A 19,506-nucleotide genomic window follows, 5' to 3' on the forward strand; every position below is an offset into this window, starting at 1 on the left:
TATTATGATAATTTTTCGTTGATAGATGCCGTGACGTCAAGTCATTGTGACGTCTTGACGCAATGCACATTAAGACCTAAATCAGATAAAATAAAACAGATTTTCCATTTAAAATTTGCATCAGTAGTTAAAATCTAATAAATAAATCTCCGTTCTCCGTTAATAAACACTCCACTTTTTAGTATATATTTCTCTGAAGCCACCTGCTTGACCTGTTACATAACAATCGACAGACAGCTGTAAGCGGACATGTTGTAACCTTCAGGCGAAGTCTATAAAATGGCCAGGATAAAACAGCACTAAAAATATCATTTTAAAAGAAAGTACATGGAAAGATAAAGTGATTTGCAATATATGGCAATAGTACAGATACATGTGTTTGTACATAGAAAAAAAGTTAAACCATTTCAATTTTGCAATTTAAGTTTATTGTTTTGCAGCATGATCTAAAATACCTTTCTCTTTCGTTATCACTATGACCATTACATTATGACGCACTGACCCCAATATGGAAAACTATAGGGATCAACTACTATGTAACCATACATCCTATAATGTTTGACAGCTGCAGTCCCAATGATAATTCAGATATAGGACAAAAGCAATTTTTAGTCTTTAGTTTAATCATATTTTATTGCATTTTTTCATTTCGACATATATATATATATATATAACATTCAAAATAACTAAACATATATTGAAATAAAAATCAAAATCAGCAAATGGGTTGGACTTTAAGTTATGCCAACATTATAAACTGCCCTACCCCACTTTGTCAAAACAGTATGATGGAATCTTACTTCAAGAAAAAAAATTGATAAAAGAAACAAAACAAGAAAAAAAGAAATGAAAGGGGAAAATATTGTTTTGTGATGCTCTGTTCTAAACCAAAGTTCGACCGACCGGCCTCAACCACTCGACCTCAAATGTGTTTTCTCTTTAATATGATGACTTTGCAGGGAACAGATGAAACAAATAAATTTTAGGTTGGTTTAAAGCGACCTGTATTCCTTATATATGTTTGTACTTCATTAAATATGGTTGAATTTTCTACGTCATTCAAGTTAGCAGCATCAGAAAGAAGTTTTTCAGAGTTTAGTGGACGGAAAATGTGAGTGTTACGAAATACAGCAGCCGAATCCTTTCATTTCTGAATCTGTTGCATTTGAAAAAGAAGTGCTCTGCATCTTCTATTCCTTTGCTACACAGGCAGTTGGGATCTCCCCTTATGTGAATCGAAAAAAGGCCATTATTCAAATTGCTACACATATTTCTAATTCTAGCATGATGAATTGTAAAAACATTATCGCCGTGTAAGAAAAAAAATTGATACATCGGGTGGTTTTAACAGTCTTAACAGTGGTTTTAACAGTTTTACCTCTGTCGTCATTTAAATCAATAGATTTGATTTCAATGACGACAGAGTTGGTGAATTCCGAATATTATTCTCAAGTGCGTTTCATAGTGCATGAGATGATGGAATAATAGATCTGGAGTACATTGCTTGCGTCTAAACAATGACAAAATTAGTGTCGTTTCTTAAGTTATACGGGGTAGTCTCTCCAACTGAACTGGGGAATAGATCGTTTGAAAATTCTGGCAATAAACCCGTTTATAATGTTTTCCGTTACAGATTATTTTTGTTGTGGGCCTACTTTGCAAATGCATTGCTCTGAGGCTGTGTTTGAGGTGCTTTGTGCTTCCGAGAAATCTACCCTTACCTATTATATTTTATACTTATAAATACATGTCTATTTTTAGTCTCAAAATCACTGGGTCATTGAGCTGTTACCTCAAAATAATTTGAGTAATTTACTCTATGACCACAGGCAATCATTCTATGACGTTTAAGATTTTCAGACCCATTGAAGGTTATTTTTAGATAAGGTTTCTTCACGCCATAGAATTTTGTGAGGCAAATGTGCTAGAATTATAAGGGACACTTTGGTACATAAGCAAGCACGTACATTTTCTTCATTAATACCATTTTAGGAACTATTATTCCATTAAAAATCATTCAAGGGAAATGCTGACAATATGTAAAACTAGCATTGATACTATAATGTCTAGTTGAAATTCTACTTATCTACTTCTATGACAGACGGTTAGACAGGCAAGCAGACACACTAATCGGTATATCTCCCCTATACATACGGGTAGACATGATAATGATATTCATTATAGCATTTAAGATAATATTCATTTCTAAATTTGAATTTTCTGCTACATAGCTATTAATCTACTGTATTCGAAATGTTTTCTCTGTAAAGCTCATTCAGAATAGGGCATATAGCAGAAACGAAGAAAACAAAACTTTTACATGATACATATACTATACATTATTAACATAGGATTTATCAAGGGAACATTTCGTAAAATATATTGTCAATGTAAGTCAAAGTTAATCAATGTTTGTAGCACTGTAAAGGTTATTAAGGCACTCTTTGACTGAAATGGATGACTCTCACTCATAACTCCTATCTTTACACCCAGTGTTTGTTGCATCGGTTGGTATAACAACACTCGAAACGATAAAACGGAGCGGACACCTTCTCCTTTCTGGTAGGGTCCCGGCACAGCTGCAAGATTGCAATTTCATTCAATTAACATATATACTTGTCATCAGAAAAAAGAGCAAGTAATATCTGTTTTTTTCCCAATTATTGAGAACAACCCATTTATAAATGTTTATAAGGTCTGTCTTCGCAATAATATTCACAACTTATATCTATGTAATGTAGAAATAATAAAATAGCAACGAAACATTTAGAATATTCATATTGTTTAAAACTATGTATGCTGTTATCATAATCTAAATTGCGCTATTCAGCTAATAAAATGGGTTTTCCTGTTTAATAAACAGGTAAACGAGACTTCAACAGCCATTTGCAACTTCTCTTTTTGTTGTGTAATTTCCACTCGTACCTGTTCTTCCCGTTTTTTTATTCATGCACTAGAGAGTGTAATTTTCATTAAAACGTGTGGTTCTCACTCTGTTGTCTATGCACCAAAGGGTGTAATTTCTACTGATACCTAAAGAACCTCAATATTCATCTGCTCATTTGAGGCCGCCACACATACCAGTAGTACTCACCTCGATATCTATGCAACTGAGGTAGCCACTCATACCATTATTACTCACCTTGTCATCTTTGCACATGGGATTACTACACATTCATGTAGCACTTACCGTGTTACCTAGGAAACAAGGCCTCCAAACATACATGTTGTACTTACCTCGTTATATATGCAGTTAGGGTTTCTACGTATACCTGTAGTACTTACTTGTCATCTATGCAACCGAGGTTGTCATAAATATTTGTAGTACCCACCTGTGACGGTATAATTTCCACATATACCTGTAGTACTCGCCTTGTTATCTATGCTACTGAGATTATAATTTCCACTCATACCTGTAGTACTGAATGATAGGAAACATGCCTGAAAGAACATACTCGTACATAAAAATGTAACAATCTAAATCTAAACAAGTACAGAAAGTTGAAGATAAAATTGTCCATGCAATTTAATACAATATAACCTTTTTATAGTTCAATTGTTACTTCCAGCAGTTAATGTTGTCGCTAAATTGATACAGTAACATTAGACATGAGCAAATACGTTGCTAGTCAGTCATGAACTAACGCCGATCTAAAACTGAAGTTATTCCTACTCAAATATTCGTCATGTGGCTTACTGTTCTTTCAGAATATTTCAGGTGAAGACATTTTATTTCTGAAAAAAAGTCCAGTCCACAAATTTTACAAACCGAATGTAAAAAATAAAATAAAATGTATTACGTTATTTGGCGGACATATTAAAGTTTTGTTACAAGATTCCACATTCCACCCAACTGAACCGCAGTTATAACATTCCAACTGTTGATCTGAAAATCCGATAGAAAATGGTAAACTGTTACAAAAACATAAGTATAGCGGTCAAACTTTGAAAAAAAGTTCGTTTTTTTATACTGAACTCGACCCTACGTGAATTTAACGTCGCAGTATTCCATACAGTTAGGCTAAAATGTTATAAGGAAACCTTTAATATGAATATTCCAAACAAATTCAAATCATGAATTCTATGATTTTTTTCTAACCTTGTGACAATGATCTACCGACACGAACAAAAGATACACAGCATATGTTCAAAGTACTGAGCAGACAAGAAATACTATTTGAACCTTGACTTGACAGCTGAAAGGATCTTATTACAAGATAAAAAAAATTATGCCGTTTTTATCTAGCATCTGCTAAAGGCTGAAAAGATACGGAGAAGACAGGATTTTGTAACAGACGGACATACAGGCGGATGGCAAAATGGACTACTGGCCCAAATAAAGAAAAAAAAACGAAATAAAACAAACAAAAAAAAAACCACACACCCCGAAACGTCATAAATACCCACTTCGTGTCTGTGAGAGGACCTCAGCATTATAAAATGTTCATGTTCAAATTAACCTACATACAAATATACGTACCTATAGTCATATATCTTGTGTTTGTTGATAATGGTATACCCAAAGCTGTACATTACAAGACAAAGCATTGATATAAACATAATAAACACTAAATTAGATCAGTAGGGTTTGAATTTGCTTCAAACAAATAATGAATGTTTAAACATTAAATGTTTGTGCGTATGGGAATCAACGCGTTATTGAGTCGTTTTTTGAGTACGTTAGACAACACGTTTGTATTTGACATATTTTTTCTTAGATATTAACGTACAGATAGCTGTATTCAATCAAAGATGACAGAAAGTACGGACGGAAGAACAGCAGACAAACAGAGAGACTAAATAAAAGTATATACATTTCTTCCGTATTGCAGGACAATATCCACGGACAACGTTTTGTGGAAAAAATAATTAACAGTCCGTAAGTTATCACAGAATCTGTTTTTGAAGTCTTTTAAGTTATTGTATGACGGATAGTGAGTAAGGTGGACTATAAGCCCTCGTTACAGGGGATGGCAAATGCAACGATACTGGTAAGAATCAAACGTGTGTACCATCCGAACGAGAAGACTTTTAAGTCAAATTAATCTGACTGTAGATAATTTCCTACGTAACATTTAGGAAGTACAGTGACAGAATTATTTTAGTCCAACTGATTGAAATATTGTTATTATACTTACTCTGCAATAAGAAGAGGGAAACAATGGTGGTTAGTAAAAGTTTCATCTTGCTGTTAATCAGCTGAAACATAGTAAATTACGTGAGATTATTATAATTTTTATGTCTTGTTAAAGTTGGGAAAATTCACGAATATTTGGTTTAAAGGAATTTCTTGTACTGAAACTTAACGCGAGACTGCTGTGTATTTTATTCAGTGAGGTAACTATATATGATTGATCATGGTGTCATGCATGACAGTCCATTGGATATTTCGGCTGTTATTAAGCACAAATGTCGAATAACTTTGAATATGATAACACATTAACTTATGTTTGTCATAAAGCGGGTTCACATGCTATTTTATTGCTCTTTATTGTGTTATCCTTGATATTGGGTGCATGCCATAGTTTTCTATTGTATAATATAGTTGTTCATAATTCTTATTGTTTTAATCTATATTAAATAACAAATACATATAGTTGCACGCAACAATTTGATCAACATTTCTTATTTGAGAAAGAACAATAGTTAGCCTTAAATCCAAACAAGCTAACATTCTTATTTCTGAAGTCTGACGACTAGGAAACCTTATGTAAAGTTTCCATCCAATACATACAATGATTACTAAGATATGGTTTTGTCGCCATGTAATTGTAGCTTAGATTAAAAAAGTAAGCAATTTTTAACACACACGTGTTTATTTACAAGATGAATTATATTAAGAATCGTTCCAGGCATAAATACATCAGCTTCTTAAACAGTTTTTGTCCCGCGCCAAACCTTTAAATAATTTATACTTCTAAGCCGAAAAGTTCTATGTTACATTAACCTAACAACTCTTTCTAAATCTTCCATATTCCTTTTCCTTCTGTCTAACCCGATCTTATTTCCAAGCCCTTTTCGCTAAGTATTTATACTTTACCCTAGAACTACGTTGCAGTAACGTGTTTACAAACATTTCAAAATATTTACAGCAATGTCAAAACATCAATTATGTACACAGAAACAGTAAACAACAGATGTAAAATAAATCACAACTGGGCATTTTGATAAACAAATGACTAGTATTGAAATAAACAAAATAATTAAGGCCAAATTTAATGTATGAAACAGTCTAATGTAATTCAATTTGTCAAAGTTGTAAACAAACTCATGTTGCTGACCATGTAAACAAGGTAATTAACATTTCTGATCAATTAATAAAAATTCTGTCCAAGGCAATAACAAAATAATTAGGGCCAATGGAATTAATTTCGATTGCGTATTTTGCTATAACTGACCAGTTATAATGGTAAACAGAGAGATTAAAACCAAAACTTTCTATTGTTACAAAACTTTTGCTGGAATAACAAAGATCAAAAGCGGTCCGGCCAGGTAAACAGAGTAATTAGTATATCTATGAGTTAATTGAATTCTTCCTAAAAAACAACAACAAGTTGTTTAGGAAATAAAGTATAGAACAACCGTCTTTTAACGTTATTAATGCACGAAAATCGGTTATACGTTCGCGGAATAATTATTCTGGGGACATATAACCGATTTGAGTGTATTAATTTAAGTAAAACACGATTTTGCTACGCATTATTTCGATTTGAATATGCTCTTGATATAAAGCAGTAGATAAATTATAGTAGCGCTCTGTCTTGGTCGCAACAAAAATATTGACGTCATTGCACGTTAACGTGACGTCATTTTAGCGAAAGCGTGTTTTAACACAAACAAGCATATTAGAATATGTTATTCTAATATGCTTGCCTCTGTTAAAACACTCTTACGCTAGAATGACGTCACGTTAACGTGCGGTGACGTCGAAGTTTTTGTTGCGACAAAGAAAGAGCGCTTCTATATTTTATCTACTGTTTTAGATTAAGGGCATATTAGAATCGAAATAATTTATAGCAAAACCGTGTTTTAACACTATTTATACGCTCGGGCAGTAATACGTCGTACAAATAATTTCACTCTGGCTGCGCCCTCGTCATATTATTACGCCCGACGTATAACCGCCCATCGTGCATAAATAGTGATAAAACACTCTTTTGCTATAAATTATTTCTTAAATAAAGACAAGGTGTATTAAGCAAAATATGTTTGTTGTATTTTATATACATTCTACGGTGGTATATGTTTAGGACATGCAATTAGTTTTTTAAAGATTTTTTAAGATGTTGATCGCTCGAGATAATATGTTGATCGCTCAAGATAATATGTTGATTGTTCGAGATAAGATGTTGATCGCTCAAGATAATATGTTGATCGCTCAAGATAATATGTTGATCGCTCAAGATGATATGTTGATCGCTCGAGATAAGATGTTGATCTCTCGAGATAAGATGTCGTGCGCACGAGATAAGATGTTGATCGCTCGTGAATAGATGTTGATCGCTCAAGATAATATGTTGATCGCTCAAGGTAAGATGTTGATCGCTCAAGATGATATGTTGATCGCTCGAGATAAAATGCCGTGCGCACGAGATAATATCTTGATCGCTCGAGATAAGATGTTGATCGCTCAAGATAAGATGTCGTGCGCTCGAGATAAGATGTTGATCGCTAGAGATAAGATGTCATGCGCACGAGATATGATGTTGATCGCTCGAGATAAGATGTTGATCGCTCAATATAAGATGTCGTGCGCACGAGATAAGATGTTGATTGCTCAAGATAATATGTTGATCGCTCAAGATAAGATGTTGATCGCTGAAGATAAGATGTCGTGCGCACGAGATAATTTAATCTTAAAAAATAATAACATATGTCCTAAATATACCACCGTAACATTCCTATGTAAGTCTGCCAAGTATTTCATGTGCTTTGCTTTACGTATAATATATACAGTTTATTAACACAGAAACAAATGTAAGTAAAACATACCTAAAATCAATGTTTTAGCAAAAAGCCAGCGTTAATTTGTCACACAACTTTGTTCTCTAAAGTGATTTATGTCTGTACGGAGTTAGTATCAAATATTTGAACAAGTATTTTACTACCGGGTATAATTTATACCCAATTTGATATACCCGCTGTTTAAGAAAGTTTTTTTTACAACAATCAAATTACGACTTAAAATGACAGGTATATATCCAATATGGACTGTATGTGATAGACAGAAATGCACCAAGAAGAGCAAGTTCTTGACAACATAAGAAATAGTTCTTAAGCTGCCTAAACATTGTATGATGCCAACATTAACGCACGTATTGAGTGTACAATATACTGACTAGAGGTTAGTGTTAGGTTTAACATAGGTTTAATAGTGTACATTCAATGCGTGCGTACTCTCAATGCGGGAGAATTATTGCCGACCTCTGATGAACAGAACACCCTATACGTTATATCTGTATCATAGTAGCTTCCCTCGAACACGTGCTCAAGCGATTAAAAATCCCACAACTCTGCTTAAATCAGCCAACAGAAACAGCTCGCCATTATGCTTCACTAACCTTGAAACTACAAAATTGGAAAAGAATATGAATGCACCTGTATTTTTAAGTTGTATTGTGTCTGAATTTCTAAGTACTATGACCTTGCTAGTAGCTGATCATTTCGAGTAAAATCGAATAGAATACGATGAATATGAAATGAAACACACAAACAAGAGTGCCCTAAATACCAGGTACTGCTCATACCCCAGATAATCTAGTATCCAATTTGTCATAGATTTCATTAAAATAAACATTCTATTTCAACCAAGTTTTATGCAAATAAAGTAGATCGTCAACCAAGTTTATTTTTTCAATGACGTGACCTACTGGCCTAGTTAAGCACCCAAATGACATAAATCTATCCTAAATTTTTAATAGACTGGCCAAAATTCATGACCAAATCTTGTGAAGATCAGATAGTAAATGTAGTCTCTTGAATGTTATCAATGTTTTATATGATTAGAGTTAGTGACATTGTTCTTGACTTTAGATTATCCAGTTTCAAACTTGACTAGACTTCATGCAGACAAACATTTATAAGTTTATTGAAGATCAAGGTGAAATGTGGCGTTAAGAGTGTTAACAAGTTTTAAACTTAACTAAGCTTTTATACAGACAAAAATAAAACATTATCATATAGAACATGTGGCCTATAATGAGTTATGTATCTCTATGATTTGACAGTGACCTAGGTTTAGAACTCCTCTCTTGACCTACACATTAAATAGAGACAAAACTTCTAACTAGCTAGCGCTCGGTTTTCCATTCCACGCTATCCCTCGGGTTTGGGCCTACAACCCTGTCTTACATAGACAGTCATATAAGATCCTTATAATCGGTTGTACTCACCTCATTATGTATTCAACTGTTGTCACAGACATTTAGCTTTCACATTGCTATCTATACAACTGAAATTATAATTTCCACTCATACCTGTAGTTGTGAATTACAGGAAACATGCCAGAAAGGACTATAATTATTGTATGTCTAACGATATGAATTTAAATTGTGCGGACACCGTGCCATGCGAGCGCCCTACGAACTCACGAGCACCGTAAGAGGTACGGCCGGGCTTCTTGCGAGCTCCACACGACTTGTCTGCGATTTCCGTACGGATATCCTACGATAACATCCTCTAAAGATCGTACGGGGTCCATAGGTACTGTGACCAGACGCTTCGAATGTACAGAGACAATCAGGATTCTAAAATTGGTGGACTCGTACGATTTTTTTAAATCGTACGGACATCGTACGGTTTTGTGACCGAGGCATTAGTGGAATTTGTATATAATATATAACGAGAATCATTTTTCTGTTTAAATTCTCACTCACGCAATCCTTTAATAAATAGTATTGATTATATACAATTCATTTCCAGCATTTCAAATAAGGTTTCATCATCGTGGAGGCGATTGTGGTTGGTAGTGGAACATCACAGAGACATCGGCGAACATGTGTGAGACGACAGTGATTTACTAGCAGACGTCATGGAGTAATGGAGCATTGACTAAGACTTGTGTAGTCAACACTGGATAATTCAAGTTAAAAGAATCATCCTGCATAGAATAACACTTTTATAACATGAAATCTTTGTACCAAGACATCTTTGTATCATAACACAAGAAAATTATACTTTAACATGTTTAACACTTTATCCCTATCAAACCATTGTACCATTACACTATTGTACTATACCACCATTGTACCATAACAAAATTGCACCATACATTGTTGTACCATAGCATCGTCGTACCATACTATCGCAGTACTATAGACATCGTTATACCATTACAGCGTTGTTTCATAGCATTGCTGTACTATAGTGATGTTGTACCATAGCATCGTACGATTATAGCATCGTTGAACTTTAGCATCGTTGTATCATCGTAGTACTCATCATGTTGTAATTGTGAGAGAACATATTGTTTGACATTTTCATCAAAACAGATATAAATGAAAGATTTATTAATAGTCTAGTGCAGAATTCAGTTTTGTAGTGAACTGTTTTAAGATTCTAACTGAGAGAGTGGGGAGCGGGAGGGGGGGGGAGGGTGGAGGGCAGGGAGAGAGAGAGAAAGAGAGAGAGAGAGAGAGAGAGAGAGAGAGAGAGAGAGAGAGAGAGAGAATTGTCTGTACGTGTTATGGCATCGACTTTTTCAGTCCAGTTTAAGATATGAACATAATGTATTCCAATATAATGTTTGTTTACGAATCCTTCACCGTACAATGCCAATTCACTTTCGTTCATGCATTTTTATTCTCCACCATTTGTATGACATGAAATATTCAGATACAATGCAATGTTATCCCCAACAGGTGGTGCTGACTTGTACTTCACAATAGGATTCTTGTCTTCTTCAGCATCCATGCCTGTTACTTTACTCTTTCTACTGGTATTTATGGCAAGCTAATGTCTTACATAAAATGAATATATATATAACAACCGAAGTAGCAAAGACAGGAAACCCAAACAACAACAGCAATATACTGGAATAAAAAACCTGTCTATTTCCATATCTTCATACTGCATGATGCCTTTTTGTCAAAGCAGACAAATGCCAAACTAAACGAGCTTACTTATTTGTTATAAGCTCCACAAGTACTAACATTAGTTTTGTCATTTACTCTTAAACTTAAAATGACATACGTTTAATGCTGCTGTTTATTACTAAATCCCTGCAAATGATACTGACTAACTATCAAAAATTGTCAGAAACTAACAGAAAAGAGACAAAATACATATCATGCATATTTCATAAACATTTTTAATTCCAGCATTTTAACAGGAGTAAATAAAGTCTGTAATAGATTTATATTAATAGAAGAAAAATAAACAAATCTAAAACATCTGCCCTAACCTTAACTATCCCGTATTTAGTATTTACGAGAATCATTCAATGAATACGTAGACTGATGTCATAAGTTCAAAACTAGACAATACAAACTTCTTCAGTTTGAATCATTTTTAAACATGTTGTCTCTGCCATGTATGTAACAAATCTGATATTGTTATCGTGCAGAATGTTTGTGCTATAATTATTTATTTAAGCATTGGTTATGTTGTGCGGCCCAGGTCAACGTCGTCTTCCTAACAACTTTGTTTACAAAATTCTTCGATATTAATTTATTTATGTTTTTAAATCTGATGAATTTTTCTAAACGACTTCTGTGTAAGAACATTCATTTTTAACAACATATAACTCTTGGCTAATGTAAAACATACATTTAATTGAAGCATGTATTTTGCTTTTTTAAGTTACTTAAATAAATGTGTATAGATGATAGACAGAACAACTTAAACTCTTGTTTTCTACAGCAATTAAAAAGTTTCTATTGTTTGTTTTCCAAACTCTTATGCTAACCCATTTCAATCGCGCATTTCTCATCTAAAACGCACATTTTAGTAAATGGAACAAGTGGTATTTATCTTTCGTCGTGCACCAGTCACATTGCCTCAATATTTATTAACATAGAGAATCGGTCAACGTTACAGAACAACCTAGATGAACTTTTGATTGGTGCAGGATGGAAATAATCATTTGCATAGTGCCCGTTTACCGAACTGCGCGTTGTTGGTGAGAAATACGCAATTGAAATTGGTTAGTAAAATTTCCCGTTCATGACCATACCTACATGTACAGTGGCATTTATATTTTCTTTCTAGTCCGGCGCCAGTGTTACAGATACATTTTTCTAAAGCATTCAGGTGAAAACAGCAGGTCTCGTTTTTTGATTTAACAGATGTAGACTGTAGATCGGCGAAACGTGCTTGTTTAAATGCTTTTAGGTGCATTTGATAGCTGTAAAAACTACTGGTAGATAATATTTCTGTACATATAGAAACGAATATAAACGGTTGGTTTGTGAGAAAAATGGAAAGTTACGTGCCTCTATCGCAAACATGCTGAGATTGAACGATTAAGGTTTTGCCTAAACAATGTTTGAGTCATTCAAAAAGAAATATATTATGTCATAAAATGACATAGCCGTTGAAGAATTTGTGAAATAATTTGACACTTTGTCAAACAGCATATTTCAGTTTCAAAATTAACAGTCTAATACATTTTGCAATAAGCATTATATTAGTTATATGGAGGCACGAATGAACTTATAACATGTGAAGAGATCAAGAATGCTGTGAGGTCCCTAAAAGCTCCAGGCTCAGACTGTCTTCTTAATGAATACTTCACTGAAACTATAGAAATGTTGTGTACACATCTTTGTGATATTTTCAATGCTGTATCAGAATCCGGCTTTTTGTTTATGAGAAATCGACAGATGGTATAGTTGTTCAAGTCTTTAAACAGTTTTACAACATTTGTATGTCTTTTGAGAGGTAATGAAATGTGCAACACCCTTCAAGCCCCTAAACACCGCTTAAGCGGAATTCTACCATAGTAAATCTGAAAATTATCCATGACACCGAGCCTGCTTGCTTCAGAAGGTTCTTCTTACACATTTGATCAGATATCAATACAACAACAGCAGCCCTAAATTTCAGCCGTAAAATATTCACCTGTATGTGAATTTTAATGTTATTAGAACATGCGGTTCATTTAGTATATCTTTCTTTCGTTATCTCTTGGAGCCGAAAATGCAGCAAAAGCTTAATCAGTTCTCTGCCGCTTGCGCCAACTTCGGGCTGACAATCACCATTAAAAAGACAGAAATACTTCACGAACTGATAGTGAACCAACAATGAAAGTTCATGATGCCAAGCTAAATGTTGTAGACAAGTTCACATATTTGGGAAGTACTCTTTCCAGGACAGTCAACATTGATGATGAATTAATTGTGTTGCAAAGGCTAGTGCAACATTTGGCAGACTCCGCGCTACAGTTTGGGAACGCAGAGGCATTTAACTTCATACAAAGATAGGTGTCTATAGGGCAGTTGTACTAACAACACTCCTGTATGTTTGCAAAACATGGACTGTCTACGCCAGACATGCCAAGAAGCTCAATCACTTCCATATGACCTGTCTATGCCAGCTGCTCAAGATTAAGTGGCAAGATAAAATACTAGACACCGATGTCCTTGCTCGAGCCAAACTGACGTCCATTTACGTCATTCTACAACGCTCGCAAGTTAGATGGACAGGCCACATATGTCGAATGCCAGATGAAAGGATCCCGAAGCAGTTGCTATATGGAGAGCTGCTTAACGGAGCAAGATCGACAGGGGGGCCAACGAAAGCGATTCAAAGATACTTTGAAGGCCTCACTGAAGGCACTTGGCATGTGTACAGACTCCAGTCTTGCGCAAGATTGTTCTGCTTGGCGAACACATATTACTAAATGGGCTGCACTCTCAGAAACGTTACGCATGGAGGAGTATAGGAGGAAGCGTACTATTCTCAAAGAGAGGGCAGTGAGCTTATCTATAGCTGAAACCGAACGTACAGACCTCAGATGTGAGACGTGCGGAAGGTACAGTTGTACCCGGATTGGCCTCATCAGTCATCGCCGGACACACAGAATCCAGTCAACCACCTAGAAGATGTCATGGTCATCTTCGCATCTGCGATGAACAAACAGCATCTTTTGGACTGGGACAGGCAAGATCAAATCTAGACTGCCATTATCTCTTGGACTGGGACAGGCTAGATCAAATCTAGACTGCTATTATCTCTTGGACTGTGACTGGCTAGATCAAATCTAGACTGTTATTCATTTTGCTTGGTTGCGGTCTACGTTATTATTCACTGCAGAAGAGAACGTCAGATTTGTATGAGACGGACATGTCAGATTTGTATAACACAACCGAATATTTACCAAAGAGGGTGATTACAGACCAGTATTACATATACTCTTTGGGACGGGCATTACAAGATTGTTTTAAAGTTTGGTATGCCCATGTTAAGCTGCGAGAGTAGGTGTTATTTGTTTCAGTCATACATTTTATAGCAGCAGCACAGCTTAGTGCCAAACACACACTAGAATGGGGGACGACGGGTAAGTATCAAAATAGCAGAGTTGTTTCAAACATACGTGGAACAAAAATAACGGCAGTAAAATTGTATATTTGAAAACGAACACCGCAGAACAGTACATCAAGTATGCATTACACATATACGTGATAAGGGTATGGGAATTTTTTATTAAACACCTTTTGAATAAGGGAAATTTTGGAAGGTTTTAGTTAACCTTACACTTAAAACAATGCGATAATTAAGATGCGTTTGAAATGTGCATCTCAGAAGAAAGACATGTCAGCTTTGTATTAAACATTCATCGGTGTAAGGATGGCAACTTTGTATTACACATGCACTAGAGAATGACATGCGAACTTTGTATTTAACATACACTGGAGAGAGGGACGGCAACTTTGTCTTATACATATCCTTGAGAGGTGCACACCAACTTTGTATTTAACATACACTGGAGAGAGGCACGACAGCACACTGAAGAGGGACATGGCAGCTTTGTATTTAACACACACTAGAGAGGGCCACGGCGGCTTTGTATCTAACATACACTGGGGAGGGACAATGTGGCTTTGTATTTTACATTCACTGTAGAGGGACAAGGCGGCTTTGTATCTAATATACACTGAAGAGTGGCATGGCGGCTTTGTATTTAACATACACTGGAGAGGGTCACAGGAAACGTTGTCTTATGCATATCCTGGAGAGGTGCATATCAACATTTTACTTAACATACACTGGAGATGGGCACACGAAAGCATTGCATTGTATGACATGGCAGCTTTGTATTAAATATACACTAGAGAGGGCACGGCATCTTTCTATCTAACATACACTGGGTAGGGGTACAGTAGCTTTGTATCTAATATACACTAGAGAGGGGCACGGCAGCTTTGTATCTAACATACACTTAGTAGGGGTGGCTTTGTTTTTAACATACACAGGAGAGGGGCAAGGCAGCTTTGTATTAAACATGCACTGGAGGGGGACAAGGCGGCTTTGTATCTAACATACACCGGAGAGGAGCACGTCGACTTTGTATCTAACAGCCACTGGAAAGGGGCACGGCGGCTTTGTATTTAACATACACAGGAGAGGGACAAGGCGACTTTGTATCACACATACAATGGAGAAGGGCGCAGCGCCTTTGCATTTTGCAATCACTGGGGAGGGACACGGCGGCTTTGTATCTAACATACACTAGAGAGGGGCGAGGCGGCTTTGTATCTAGCATACACTGGAGAGGGACACGGTGGCTTTGTATTGAACATGCACTGGAGAGGGGACGGCGACTTTGTATCTAACATACACTGGAGAGGGGCACGGCAGCCTTTTATCTAACATACACTGGGTAGGGGTACGTTGGCTTTGTATTTAACATACACAAGAGAGGGGTAAGGCGGCTTTGTATCTAACATACACAGGAGTTGGGCATGGCGGCTTTGTATTTAATATACACAGGAGAGGGGCACGGCGGCTTTGTATCTAACATACACTGGAGAGGGGCAAGGCGGCTTTGTATCTAACATACACTGGAGAGGGGCACGGCGGCTTTGTATTTAACATACACTGGAGAGAGGCACGGCGGCTTTGTATCTAACATACACTGGAGAGGGGCACGGCGGCTTTGTATCTAATATACACTGGAGAAGGGCACGGCGGCTTTGTATCAAAAATGCACTGGAGAATTGCACGGCAGCTTTATATGTAACATACACTAGAGTTGGCAGCTTTACGTTTAACATACAATAGAGAGGTGCACGACAGTTTTGTATCTAACATAAACTGGATAGGAGCACGGCAGTTTTGTATCTTATATATACCAGAGAAGGGCACGACGGCTTTGTAATTAACATACACTGGAGAGGGGCATGGTAGCTTTGATTTTAACATACACGGATAGGGCACGGCAGCTTTGATTTTAACATTGATTTTAACATACACTGGGAATTGCTAGGAAGTACACAGCAGGTAGTTATTGAACATACACTGGAGAGGGATACTTCGGGTTAGTGTTACACATGTACTAGAGCAGGAAGGATTGTATTAAGCCTAAACTGGAGAAGGATTTGTGTTAAGCAAGTACTGGAGACGGCCTCGTCATGTTTGTACAACATATACACTGAAGATGAGCACGCAATCAGGTTTGTATAAAACAGACAAAGGAGATAAACACACACATTTTTATTAAACATACGCCTGAGCAGAACACAATGGTGTCTTTATGAAATATATACTGTTGTTTGTTATTGCTGTATTCATTTGTTCTTGGCATTTTTATACACAGACCTTTTTTCAGACAATAGACACCATGACGCAATAGGACATTATCATTGATGAGTTCAAACGGTAGCATGTCTATACATGTGACCTGCTGATTTGACGGAATAGATAAATATGACTAGAGGAAGGACAGACAAGGGAGAAGACCATAAACTCTTTGCATTAAACATACAATAGATAAGGTCGTAGCAGCTTTGTATTAAACATAACACCGGAGAAAGACAAAAAATGCACAAGCATCTTAAGCACACTAAACTGTGTGTCCTATCCTACAAATGACTGTGCAGTACTAGATGGAATACTAAATGGAATAAAGGAATGGGTTATTAAAAATATTTAAATTTCATTAATATATATATCACAGTATAGATCGCATGTTTACAGAATCTAATATATTGTTCCTGATTTAAATAAATTTACAAATTATGAAATATTCTGAATATTATAATTTTGAAAGATTTTGTAGATTCGGGTACAACTAGAATCCTATTACACTGTTACAGGTCAGTACCAGCGATACATAAAGTGTGAATATCATCTTCGCATCAATGAGTAAATAAATCATTAAATGATGTATATAATGCTTTATTATATTTAATACTAATGAAAACTCTTACATTCATATTTGAAAACATGTAGTCACTACTGAGCTACATACATAAATAAACATGCCATATGTATTATTTAGAATTGATCAAAATGTATGAAATACAATTTTATTGAGAACTTTCAACATCAGACAAAACTAAATGTGGTTTCAGCTGAAATCAAATTTAGATATTTCAAACATATTTCAATGTAGAAATGTGTTATCAATGCAGTGTTAAAACTCTTAACGTGTCTGACTTTCCTGCTACTACCAAGGCAGACTTCATCCTATCAAACTGTATCGACTCATTAACACCATCAAATTCAAATACTGTTCCGAGATTCTGCCTGCCGTCTGTACTTACTTGAACTATTAAAGAGTACACTTGATCCTGACAAAGAACGTAAACATAACCTTGATCATCCACACATACATCTCTCACTATATGTGGTAGATCAGTCAATATGTATAAGTGATTTCCTGAGCTGTCTATAGTAACCAGACTGTTGTAAGTGTCTGTGATATATATCATTCCACCGTCATTACTTACGGCAACAAATTGGAATCCACCCTGATCCTTGTCATAATCTTCTGTATAAAGAACGCTTTGACATTCACCATCTGTTGTGTAGACATACACGGAATAAAGGTCTATAACATACAGCTTGTTACCATGACAGGCCACGGCTAGACATTGATGATCTGTATTCACTGATTTGGTCAGGGTCAACCCTTCTGATATATCCACAAACTGCAGTTTCTGACGCTCCAGTGCTACCACAGCCACATTACTATCAATATAACACACATCCCAAGGCTGTTCCGGCAAATCACAGGTATTTAAAACATTACAATATCTATCCGTTTTTGTTATTTCTTTAGTTTCATAGTCAGCAAATAAAATATGGCCTGTAGGTAACACACAACAACCTGTAATATCACAGATTTCCGCTGATTCGATATAATAATCTCGAACAGACTTGACGTACCTTATCACATCCCTCGATGCACTGTTCGGTATTTCATCATAATGACTGAAATGAAACAATTACATAATTAACATTATTCTAATTAGCTTTATAATACGTTAATAAACACTAAAGCTCCATCAATTCCTACCTTATTTCATTCATTACCGGGACTTATGAATTTGTAAATGAAATTTTAATCTATATCGTGGTCAGCTGGAACAGTATCAATACAAAATGTACTGCGCACTCGGGAAGGGTATAAGTTACTAGAATACATATGTATTTATTTTTTAGTTTAACATGAATTTTAGTAGGTACCGTTTAACGCTTTATGAAATTTCATTCGTTAAGAATTTGGATGTAGGTCATACAGTTTATTTTGTATACCTTGACATGTGCAGTTAAGAAAATTGTTATGTCGTTGGATATATAAAGGATATTTGTTTTTTTATGGGGGTGGGGGGGGGGGGAGGGATTGGGGTCACCGTGTTTTCCATTGACAGTATATATAACGGCGGTATTCCAGGACTCTCCTTATTGAGATAAACAGACAGGCTACGTCGCCGCTCAGGAATGGTTGACCTCACAAATCAATCATAATAAATAACAAATCAATTTGAATTTGAATTTTGTGTGTGAAAGTAAAAAGATGATTCAGTCATAGTATAATAAGTTTTATCACATGTTTGACGTCGCGGGAGTGTAATAAAGCCGTTACTTAAAAATGATAATACACTAGTGTAATATAAAGCTTTGACGTCGATCTCGTTTATAGTATAGGAGACGTTGGTCAAACTGACTTGTTTATATAGTAAAAGAAAGTAGAATTTTTGACGTTTCGACAGGAAAGGCTAACATGTGATAAAAAGAATATTACATTTGTGACTTCCCACATTGACTTTATTAAACTCGGCAGAGCCTCGCATTTTATCATTTTATTCAACTCTTTTAATAAATTCAATATGAAAAGACACTTATGTAATATCCTCTATATAAACATTTTTAATAAAATAACAAATCAGTTGCCGAAGTGGTTGTTTACACTTGAACAAAAGATATCCTTTACTTTATGTTAAGAATGAATTAATATTTATTCAACAAGACGAAAAGACAGTCGACACGTAAATTATATCTGCACCTTTTTCAGCGAGGGATAATGATAAATTTAAAATTAAATTCATCTTTATATATGTA

General features: G+C 35.5%; 1 long non-coding RNA gene across 1 annotated transcript; it reads right to left on the bottom strand.

Moving 5' to 3' along the window:
- Positions 1–3,329: 3,329 nt before the first annotated feature.
- LOC128553681 (uncharacterized) lies at positions 3,330–4,636 on the bottom strand. The gene is made up of 3 exons (XR_008369408.1): positions 4,481–4,636; positions 3,801–3,886; positions 3,330–3,441 (listed from the first exon to the last, which is right to left on the bottom strand). It is a non-coding gene; the product is annotated as an uncharacterized LOC128553681 (long non-coding RNA).
- Positions 4,637–19,506: the final 14,870 nt, after the last annotated feature.

This window comes from Mercenaria mercenaria, unplaced genomic scaffold (assembly GCF_021730395.1).
Source record: "Mercenaria mercenaria strain notata unplaced genomic scaffold, MADL_Memer_1 contig_4184, whole genome shotgun sequence".
In the NCBI taxonomy this organism is placed as follows: Eukaryota; Metazoa; Mollusca; class Bivalvia; order Venerida; family Veneridae; genus Mercenaria; species Mercenaria mercenaria.